We start from the raw sequence: 11,483 nt of genomic DNA on the forward strand, positions 1-11,483 counted from the left end.
AATGTTATGAGGTGAGAGGCGTTGTTATCTATCTACAATGCAACATCGTTAACTAATTTAAACTTTCACCGACTCCTTCTGGCAGCACAGAATTATTTCCATAACCGCAGTTCCTCAGTTTATCACTCTCCGATTGCTCGACTTTTGTTTAAACATCATTTTTTTTCGAGCTAAAAGGAAGTCTCATCTGTTCCTACAGTTCCACGACATCTTTAATTCAAGAGTTAACGTAATATTTCAGTTTTAATTTTCTCAATACAGTTGAATTTTGATTATCTGAATTTACTTCTGTAAACTGAAGCTTCTACCATTTTTTTCAGTTTTAATAAGGAATCAGAGAAACAGGGATGACTGTATAGAATAGATCATTTTATGCTAAAAACACAAACAAATAAATGTATTGTTAAGATGATGAGATTGGTTGCTTTACTTTAGCTATAGAAATCTGAATATTGTTTTATTCGTCTTTTCATTATTACTAGTGTAGTTTAGTTTGGAACTAGTAGTTTCCCCTTTTGTTCTTTTTTTTTTTAAAAAAAGCGTATCATTGCTGTTTGTGAAAGAAAAATAAAAAAAATCGTAGTGCGAATAAGGAATGTCTTATAAAGCTTGTAAAGTAGTATAAATCAACGAAATCAACTAAGGATTTAGAATTTCATGTTACCTATTTGTACAAACTAACTTTATTCCTAAAATGGATTACAGTTTTCTCGTGCTATGATGAAAATTAACTTTAATATTAAATATCTTTATAGCTTTATATAAAAAATATCTTTATATAAAAAGACATGGAATTAGAGGTCATCGACATTTATAAAGTAACGAGATTGTCTGTCTATGCTTTTATCGTATTACTCCAGTATTGTTTGTGCGAGCGGACAGTGTAGGCAGTGACTAAAAGGAGCAATTTCTGCTCTCAATTTTAAAAATCATCTAGAAATTTAAAATAGATCGTTCGGGAGAGACGTTTGAAAATTTGAATTTTTTCATTGGTTAAAAATCACCTATTGATAAAAATTAAATTGCTGATTAGTCTAGGTCTGTTTGCATTCCTGAGGTGTTGAAGGCCCCACTCAAAGTTTTAAACCTTCACGGAGCTTAGTGATCGTAATATGGGTCATCGATATTTATAAAGTAACGAGATTGTCTGTCTATGTTTCTATCGTATTACTCCAGAATCGTTTGTGCTAGCGGACAGTGCAAACAGTGACTTAAAGGGTCAATTTTGTCTCTCAATTTTAAAAATCATCCAGAAATTTCGAATGGATCGTTCGGGAGAGACGCTTGAAAATGTGAATTTTTTCATTGGTTAAAAGCCACCTATTGATAAAAATTAAACTGCGGATTAGTCTGAGTCTGTTTGCATTCCTGAGGTGTTGAAGGCCCCACTCAAAATTTTAAACCTTCACGGAGCTTAGTGATCGTAATATGGGTCATCGATATTTATAAAGTAACGAGATTGTCTGTCTATGTTTCTATCGTATTACTCCAGAATCGTTTGTGCTAGCGAACAGTGCAAACAGTGACTTAAAGGGTCAATTTTGACTCTCAATTTTAAAAATCATCCAGAAATTTCGAATGGATCGTTCGGGAGAGACGCTTGAAAATGTGAATTTTTTCATTGGTTAAAAGCCACCTATTGATAAAAATTAAACTGCGGATTAGTCTAAGTCTGTTTGCATTCCTGAGGTGTTGAAGGCCCCACTCAAAGTTTTAAACCTTGGCTGAGTTAAGTGATCGTAATATGGCGAGAAAGTTTAATCGGTTCTGTTATTCTGAAACAAGGCAGAGCTAGATCGTATCTCTGAGTGTTTTAAAAATTAACTAGTGCTGATAATTTATACTTAAAATTTTGAGTCAGTTGTAGTTTGTAAATTCGTAAATTGTTAAAAGGTTGCTTGATTTAAAAAGGATGAATTAAACTCATTAGTTTTGAAGAATATGTTATCATTGCACTGTTTTTATTATATTTTATAATAGCAAATTTTGTTTAATTTTTTTATTGGAAGACCGACTGTCTATTTGTCTCGATAACTTAAAAAAAATGTGAAAAGCAAATTTGTTATTTTTAATGTTCTAAATTCGATTAAATAAATTACCATAAAATAATGAAGATAAAAGTAAAAACAAAGGGCATTTGAGTCGAAATTTTGAAACTTCAACTACAAAAGTGTCAGTGGTAGTTCAAAATTGATATTTTGTAAATATTACTGCTGTTTTGTAATAGACTTTTGAAAAAAATTATAAAGAGATAAATAAAAAAAGTGTCAAGAATTTAAATCAAATGACTAAAAACAGTTATTTAAACTGCATTTTTAACGACAGGATTAAAAATAAATCTCCCTAGTCTTAAATAGCCATAAGTTTCTAGACATTCCACACATAAAATCTTGAAAAATATTTTTTTATATCAATCTAAAAATCAAATTTAATGTAAGGAATTAATCACAACAATTTTATATAGCAACATTTACTATCATTTAATATAGCATCAAACCTAAATTTAACCATTAGAATATCGTTAACAACATGAAATGGTTTTTTAATCGATCTATGATGTTATCTAATACTATTCAAATAATAATTTGTATACCTTTACATCGGTGAAATGTTTCTTTTTTTTTTGACTATTATATATAGATTGTCTTAAAAATGTAAAAATGTATTTGAAATTACAAAAATAAGTTATTTTCCAAAAACCAAAATTAATGAAAAATAGTCGTCAATCTATTCTACAGTTTTCCATACTGTTGCATGCCCCGCCATACTATCGTACATAATTGCCATACTGTCGTACCTCCGGTACTTATCCATTTGAAAGGGATTAGTACAAGAAAAAATTGCTTGATTGTGGTACATTTTGACTATCATGTGTTGGCTAGGAGCAGCAGCTTCATCACAAATAATAATGGAAGCAGTTAATCTTTATCATGATGTGATATAGTACTAAAATCGTGTTTTGCTTAATCTAATAAAGTTAAGTTACCGGGAAGGACAAATCTGAGAAAGTAGTTCGGAGAAAGTAGTATCTGTGTCTACCACTTATTTTTTAAAGATTAGAAAAATTATAGTTATTTGTGAATTTTTCTTATCCAACACAATATCTATTTGTTATAAAAAGATAATTGGTTGTGGCATTCAAGGTGAATTTATTAATCTCCCTCCCCCTATAATAGGTCGAATAAATATCCTAGAATATTTGTAATAAATTTTAAGCTGACAACATATTTAGTTTCAAAAAAATATTTCAAATGCACAATATCAAATTAAATACATAACTACTTATATTTCGATCAAGATTGTCTTTGTTTTAACGAAATAAATTTGAAAATGAAACAAATCACCAATTCATATATCTTTAAAAAGAGAACAACTCAAAGTACCTGAATTTTGACCGTTGATTGATTAACACCAGTAAAAATCTCAAAAAGTAGCCTGTATGTGCAAAACACTAATGGGAAGAAAGTGGTAGTACCAATTCATTTACTTTAAATGAATATTTCTTTCTGTTACCCAGCACTTTAACCTTAAAAGCCTTTTGTTGGCTTCAGATTCAAATACTGTAGAATCGAATACCCTGATTTAACGAAAACCCGGATGTACGGAGAAATTCGGAATACTTGGTTTGTACAATGCTAAGTATATTGGAAAATAACTCGCTTCTAAAGAGCAAACTGCAATTTTAGCGAGTAATATATTTGTGATTCATAAATTCATTTCCATTTAATAGCCCTGATTTAAGGAAAAACCGGATGTACGAAGAAATTCGAAATACTTGGTTAGTTCAATACTAAGTTTAATGGAAAATAACTCACTTCTAAAGTGCAAACTCTAATTTTAGCGAGTAATATATTTGTGATTCATAAATTCCGATTTCAGCGAGTAATATATTTGTGATTCATAAATTCATCTCCATTTAATATTACTTCTCCAGTTTAGCTAATCTCTACTTGAAGAATTTCCTTTTTGATGTTTTTCGGGTCGACGAATTCCTTCTTGATATTTTTCGGCTGGATGAATTCTTTTTTTATGTTCACTTATCCGAAGAACAATCAAACAACAGAGAGACTGTAAGCCAGTTCGAAGCAAATAATTTCTTTTAGTGCAGTACAAAAGTAAATTAAGAAAGTACTATTTGGAAGTTATTAGGTATGCATGATTTTTTCACGATCCTGTTCTTTACGAGCACTCGGTTGTCAGTAGCAAATATTGAGGCTCGTTAATAGCGAGTTTGGCTGCATAGATATTTATGTTATTAATATACTATCATAGACTGAACCATCTTGTTTCTGAAAATAATTCCGAAGAATTAAAGGGCTCCTACCATTTTTTTTTCTTTTTTGAAAATGGTACTTTGCTTTAAAAGAACGCTACGTACAAGCAGGTAACGCATTTATTAAAATAAAGTAAGCCGATGAAAAAAAAAATGAAAGAAATGAAAATGACTAATGCATATTTCTGTCTTGGCTAATTTCAGGGGAGGCACATGATCAGAAAAAGGGAATTAGGATGTTTAAAGCTGTTACCATAGTAGTACAAACATAGGGAGGTACCTTAGACTTAACATAATGTAATTTTCTTCAAGTTTTCTAAAAAATTATTAATTTCTTACTTTTTTAGGTTTGAAAAGCTTTTCTCAAAATTATTATAAAAGGGTTAACTACATTATTCGAAAGTGCTGTTTGGAAAGTGCATTATTCGAAAAATTAGTTAACCTATTATTTTTTAGAAAGCAACAATAGTCAAAAGTTTTCTCCCTATTTTTAACCTGCTTACATGAATTTGATAAAAAAAATTTGAATTTGATAAAAATTTTTTCTAAAAACTCAGTTGTTTTTTTTAATATTTTTATTATTTTAAAGACAACTTAATAAATACTTAAAAAAATTCAATTTTTTTTCAATTCAAATAAAATGGAGAGAAAGCCTTTGAACATTTAGATTTCTCAAATAAATTTTTTAAATTCTGAAAAAGGCAAGCTTTAAACAACGAAAACTTTCAACTACAAAGCATATCGTAGTTTTATTTCAAGAATTAGGAGCACTATAAGTTAAGTTAATATTCTAAAGTTCCCGTTAAGTCACGACATTTAAACTTTAATAACTTTTTCATGCAAGCGGTCATAATCTTAAAAATCAATCAATTATTAATTGTAATATAAGATTCAAACGGGAGAAAAAAATATCCTATTTCTGAAAAAAAAATTATAAAAGTTATTATCATTTTTCTAGGAATTGTTAACTGATTATCAATTTTCTGCTACAAAACATGTCGTACTATTTATTACTTCAAAATTAAATAGCGCTATAACATTCATTGAGTTCATATTCTAGATTTGATGTTAATTTGCGATATTAAAACTACTAATAACCTTTTCAAGCAAACGTTTCATAGGCATAAAATTAATCAATTTACTAAATATAATATAACATTCAAACAAGAGAAAAACAATTTCCTATTACTGAAAAAATTTTTATAAATGCTATTGTTGTGAAATTTTTAACTCAGTATCAATTTTTAATGACATATTATGTGCCAAAATTTTTCATGGTTAATAGTTTTTTTTAAAATCAATATTTAAAAGTGTGAGTGAATGCAAGTTAAGTCACAGTAAACAGTTAAATAATTTAACTTAACAGTAACAAACAGGAATATATGTTCAAAAACAAGAGTTTATACGTTATTTTTAAATACTAGTGCTAAGAAAATCTTAAGCCCTTTAGGTAAAAAGAACGTTGACATATCTGTATATTTTAATAGCATACAGTTTTAAGAAATTTGTGTTGGCCAGCTTTAAGATTTTCTTCATTTAATGTAAAACTACAAGAGAACTTTAACTGAGTTTTCTCTATGAGAGGAATGTTAAAACTTAACTTCAGATTATTCTAAACACGTAATTAATTTCTTAAAAAGAACATGTTATTTAAACAGTTTCTAGATTAACTTTATTCAATTGCATGAGTTTAATATACAATAATTCAATACGATTCTAAAAGTACGTCATTTATTAAAATGGCTGTTTAATTTATTTTTCGTTTCCAATTTAAAATGTTATTTGGATCAGGCATACCCACTATATGTTTTGATGAGAAATAAAGAAAAAAAAGGGATAATGATTCTAAAACGCACCAATAAATGAATCATTATGTCGTTTTTCTCACTTAAGCATTATTTCTTTTTAAATAATGTAAATCACAAGCAAAAAAATTTTCGCCACGTTCGGAGAAAACGATTGTAAAATTGTACCATTTTATAAAGAATTAACAATAAGAAACTAATATGAATTGAAAAACAAATCACTTTTTTTGTATCTATAACAATTCATAATTTCATATTTTAAATTAAAGTTGTTCGTCGTAAAAAACAAGAACTTGAAACGATTTTTTTCTAATATTTCATATTAATACTCTAATATTTCATATTATAGTGATTATATAACAACTCAGAAGCAAATTTATTCCTTTAAACATGCGTCCACAAATATAAAATTTTTAAAAAGTATTTTAAAAATACGTAATATTGATTGATTTAATGCAATGCGAAATTACCTGATCCAAAGAATTCAATAAAATTCATCGAATGTGCAGTGACTTTCCTCGATCTCGAAGTTATTATGATTAATCCACCGAAAAACAAAGGAAGAAATTCTACAATGAAGAATTGTTTGTGCAATTAAGTAGCAACTCAATCATGAATTTGAGCTTTTAAATATGTGTTTGAACATAAAATCTTTAAAACTATGTAATACTAATTCATTAGGAGTAATACCTAAAAGCCAAAATTCATTAAAATTCATTGAATGTGTTGTGACACTCCTCGATCTCGAAATTATTATGATTAATTCTCCGAAAAACAAAGGAAGAAATTCTACAATGAAGAATTGTTTGTGCAATTAAGTAGCAACTCAATCATGAATTTGAGCTTTTAAATATGTGTTTGAACATAAAATCTTTAAAACTATGTAATACTAATTCATTAGGAGTAATACCTAAAAGCCAAAATTCATTAAAATTCATTGAATGTGTTGTGACACTCCTCGATCTCGAAATTATTATGATTAATTCTCCGAAAAACAAAGGAAGAAATTCTACAATGAAGAATTGTTTGTGCAATTAAGTAGCAACTCAATCATGAATTTGAGCTTTTAAATATGTGTTTGAACATAAAATCTTTAAAACTATGTAATACTAATTCATTAGGAGTAATACCTAAAAGCCGAAACTCATTAAAATTCATTGAATGTGTTGTGACACTTCTCGATCTCGAAATTATTATGATTAATTCTCCGAAAAACAAAGGAAGAAATTCTAAAATGAAGAATTGTTTGTGCAATAAGGTAGCAACTAAATCATAAATTTGAACTTTAAACATAAAATCTTTAAAAATAAGTAATACTGATTGAGTAATAGTAATTCCTGATAGCGGGAATATTGAATATGTTGTGACACTCCTCGATCTCGAAATTATTATGATTAATTCTCCGAAAAACAAAGGAAGAAATTCTAAAATGAAGAATTGTTTGTGCAATAAGGTAGCAACTAAATCATAAATTTGAACTTTAAACATAAAATCTTTAAAAATAAGTAATACTGATTGAGTAATAGTAATTCCTGATAGCGGGAATATTGAATATGTTGTGACACTCCTCGATCTCGAAATTATTATGATTAATTCTCCGAAAAACAAAGGAAGAAATTCTAAAATGAAGAATTGTTTGTGCAATAAGGTAGCAACTAAATCATAAATTTGAACTTTAAACATAAAATCTTTAAAAATAAGTAATACTGATTGAGTAATAGTAATTCCTGATAGCGGGAATATTGAATATGTTGTGACACTCCTCGATCTCGAAATTATTATGATTAATTCTCCGAAAAACAAAGGAAGAAATTCTAAAATGAAGAATTGTTTGTGCAATAAGGTAGCAACTAAATCATAAATTTGAACTTTAAACATAAAATCTTTAAAAATAAGTAATACTGATTGAGTAATAGTAATTCCTGATAGCGGGAATATTGAATATGTTGTGACACTCCTCGATCTCGAAATTATTATGATTAATTCTCCGAAAAACAAAGGAAGAAATTCTAAAATGAAGAATTGTTTGTGCAATAAGGTAGCAACTAAATCATAAATTTGAACTTTAAACATAAAATCTTTAAAAATAAGTAATACTGATTGATTAATAGTAACTCCTGATAGCGGGAATTCAGTAGAGTGCTTCGAAAGTGTTGTGACACTCTTCGAGTTTCAAGCTATTATGATTATTTTTTCACAAGAAGATATTCTTGTGAACATTCTATCATTTTAAACATTCGTTCACTTATGTAAAAGTTTTGAAAAATATACTCCAAATATGTAATATTGTTTAATTATCAACAGTACAAAGTTACCTGTCTTCTGGATTTCAGTAAAATTTATTGAATACCATTTATTGACACACCTCGATCTTGAAGCTATTATGATTTTTTTTGTTCAAAAAATAAAGATATTCTAAGATGAAGAGTTGTCTGTAAAATTATGTAACAATTCAATGACAAACTTGAATTTCTAAACATTCGCTTACTAATACAAAATCTTTAATTACTTATTCTAAAAATATATAATATTGATTAATTAACAACAGTATGAATTTACCTGTTAACGGGAGTTTAGTAAAATTCATCAAATCTGATGCGACGTTCCTCAATCTCGAAGCTATTATGGTTATTTTTTCAAAAAAACAAACGAAGATATTCTAAGATGAAGATTTGTCTGTACAATAGCATGAGACAGAAATGAATGACTTTTTTTCCTGAATTAAGGAGACGCCATGCATTGCCATTTTTTTTTCTTTCTTTTGATTTTTCTACGCATATTAGACAGAGAGAATGAAATAATGGGTTTTGACTTTAGTGGAAACTTCATAAATTGATTTTAAGAATAAAACCTATTCAATTATGTTTGATTAATTTATGCTGTTTTTGTTTTAATGGTTTATGCTTAGAAATTTATGATTAATAGTTTTTTATGGTTAAAAACTTACGTTTAGCAAAGAATGTTAATATTTTCATGATATGTTTAGTAGTTTTTGTAAACAATATTTAATAGCTGATATTTAACAAATCATGTTATATTTTTATAGGGTATATTAATAATTTAAGTTATGTTTAACAGTAAATATTAATATTGAACATATTGTTTTTAATAGTGAATTTTAATAATGAAATAGTTTTGGCTGATTTAATAGTTTATGCTTTATTCTTAATAGTTTAGACTGATAATTTGTTATGATTAGAAGTGTTTATATATCTCTTTCATTCGTTTATGTTTTAGAGATTTGTAATTTATTTTTATTATTTATGATATTGTTTTATAATTTATTTATGATTCATGATATTGTTTAGAAGTTGTTATAGGTAAAAAAATCATGTTGAATACTTAATGTTTAACTGTCAATGCTTATTGGTTTTGATTAATTATTTTTAATAGTTTACTCTACAGTTTTGCTGTGTTTATAGATCATAATAATAGTTTATGTTTACAGTCAAGATTTAATTGTTTTGTAAATAATTTTTATTATTTTATGTTTCATAGTTTATGTTAAAGTTATTTGTCAGTCATATTTAATGTTTTTTTTGTAAATTGTGTTCAATAGTTAATGTTTAAAAGTTTTGCAAATAAATTTCAATAGTTAATATTTAATAGTTCTTGCAAGTAATGACTTTTATAGCATGAAAAAAATAGATAAAAAAGTTGGCAAGTGTTGATTATTTTAGGGGCATTCAAAAAAGGGGACAACGGGACATCAAATTACAAAGGAGACAAATATGAGCCTCAGTTGGTTTAGTATATTATCAGCTAAGAAATTAAAAAAAACCTAACAGTTATGGATAAATGTCTTGCCAGTTTTGGATCTCAAACAACTAAGTTTCCTTTGCAGAATTAAATGAATGTTTTAAATATTTTTTTTCTCCGAAAACCAATTTGCTCTTAATTTATTTAGGTGACTTTAATTATGGAGGCTTTAAGGCTTTTAGCATTCGGTGCTATTTGTTCCCATGAAAAATATAAATTTTGCAATAATAAAAATGATGTATAATTGTAATATAAAACGCAAATTCTCTTTATAACAAGAACACTAGTTGACATCTTCAAATACAAAAAATTTAAAATTATAAGTCATTATTTTAAGATAAATATAGTTTTTCAAAAAAATTAGGAGAAATGGAACTTAAAATAAAACTGTCGAAACATGAAATTTGAAATGTTTTCGATTGAATTCTACTACTGTCATATATTATAACTGCGTTAAATACTCTAAATTATATTCTAATGAGGTTAGAGAAAATAGTTAATTGAAGTTAAATTTTCACAAAATTAAATCATCGCTTTTGCAAATTAATTTCATGTCTGATACCATGCACTTATTTACACTTCTTAAACCTAAATAATTATTACAAGAAGTGGTAACACTCGTTTAACATTTAAGACTGTTTAAAAAAGAAAAAAAAACAGCCATTTCGAATGTTCTATATTCGGTTGACAAAAGAATAACTTTTTAGCAATTTTTTGATATTATCATAATTAGTTGTATAAAAATATTTACTTAATAGGTAAAATAATTTAGCTTATCATAATTTAGTTCTAAATCAAATAGAATTTCAATATTTTTTTGTAGACTTTCCTTGCTTCCTGAATTAGTGTTCCTAAAATTTATATGTCTGCTTACCTTTATGAAATCTTTATTTACAAGATTTTGTTTTAAAATTATATAATAATAATTTTAAAGTTAGATAGTAATTTGTTTTGATTCTATAAAAATAATTAGGATTTTGGTAAAAAAAATGGAGATTTCTGGACATGGCAATCTGATCAAAAAATTTAAACTAAAATAATTAATAAACATCAGAATAACTGTATGAAAAACATTCATTAAGTTTAGATAAGATTTCATCGAACTTTAGTATCCTTACGGACCACCAAGCAGACATTTTTTAATATCGCGGTACACAATGTCATTCTTTTGGAAAAAAAGGTAGTTCCTGAACTGATTAGAGTGGATTTTTAAACGTTTAAATACAACATAAAATTTACGTGGTGAAGTGATTTTGTAAAAAAAAATATACTTATTAAAAAGTTATTCAAGGTGGCAGATTTGAAATGAACGCACTGCACATTTGCAATTAAATTATTATTTAACAAAACGAACAAGAAAAGTCAGATGATGATGATCAATTATAGTTTACCTGCTAATTTCAATAAAATTAATAATATTCAATTAGTGTGTAGGATACCAAATCAAAAATCTTCGTTCGTTAACCATCTATGGACATTGGATCACCGCTTGGCTGGTTCACAGTTTAATGTGTAATTATTCTTAAAAGCTATATATCCTCAAATAAGAATTGTTTTCTTTTTTTTAATTTTCAAGTGGCACCAAATTATGAAAATGACCTTTTTTCAAAATTAATAATATATATATATATATATATATATTGGAG

At 27.0% G+C, this 11,483-nt stretch overlaps 1 protein-coding gene across 4 annotated transcripts in view; it reads right to left on the minus strand.

Annotated features, from left to right (window-relative positions):
* LOC107441922 (mitochondrial sodium/calcium exchanger protein) overlaps positions 1–11,483 on the minus strand; it is a 71,443-nt gene that overhangs the window by 55,672 nt on the left and 4,288 nt on the right. Inside the window, exon 1 of one of the 4 annotated variants that reach the window (XM_016055333.3) lies at positions 8,638–8,783. The exons of 2 other annotated variants lie outside the window; for them this stretch is intronic. The gene's annotated coding sequence lies outside the window, so the exon portion shown is untranslated. Of the gene's footprint in view, positions 1–8,637; positions 8,784–11,483 lie in introns of those variants that run through there. One more of the 4 variants, XM_071179431.1, reaches the window with a different exon arrangement.

This window comes from Parasteatoda tepidariorum, chromosome 4, assembly GCF_043381705.1.
Source record: "Parasteatoda tepidariorum isolate YZ-2023 chromosome 4, CAS_Ptep_4.0, whole genome shotgun sequence".
Lineage (NCBI taxonomy): Eukaryota > Metazoa > Arthropoda > Arachnida > Araneae > Theridiidae > Parasteatoda > Parasteatoda tepidariorum.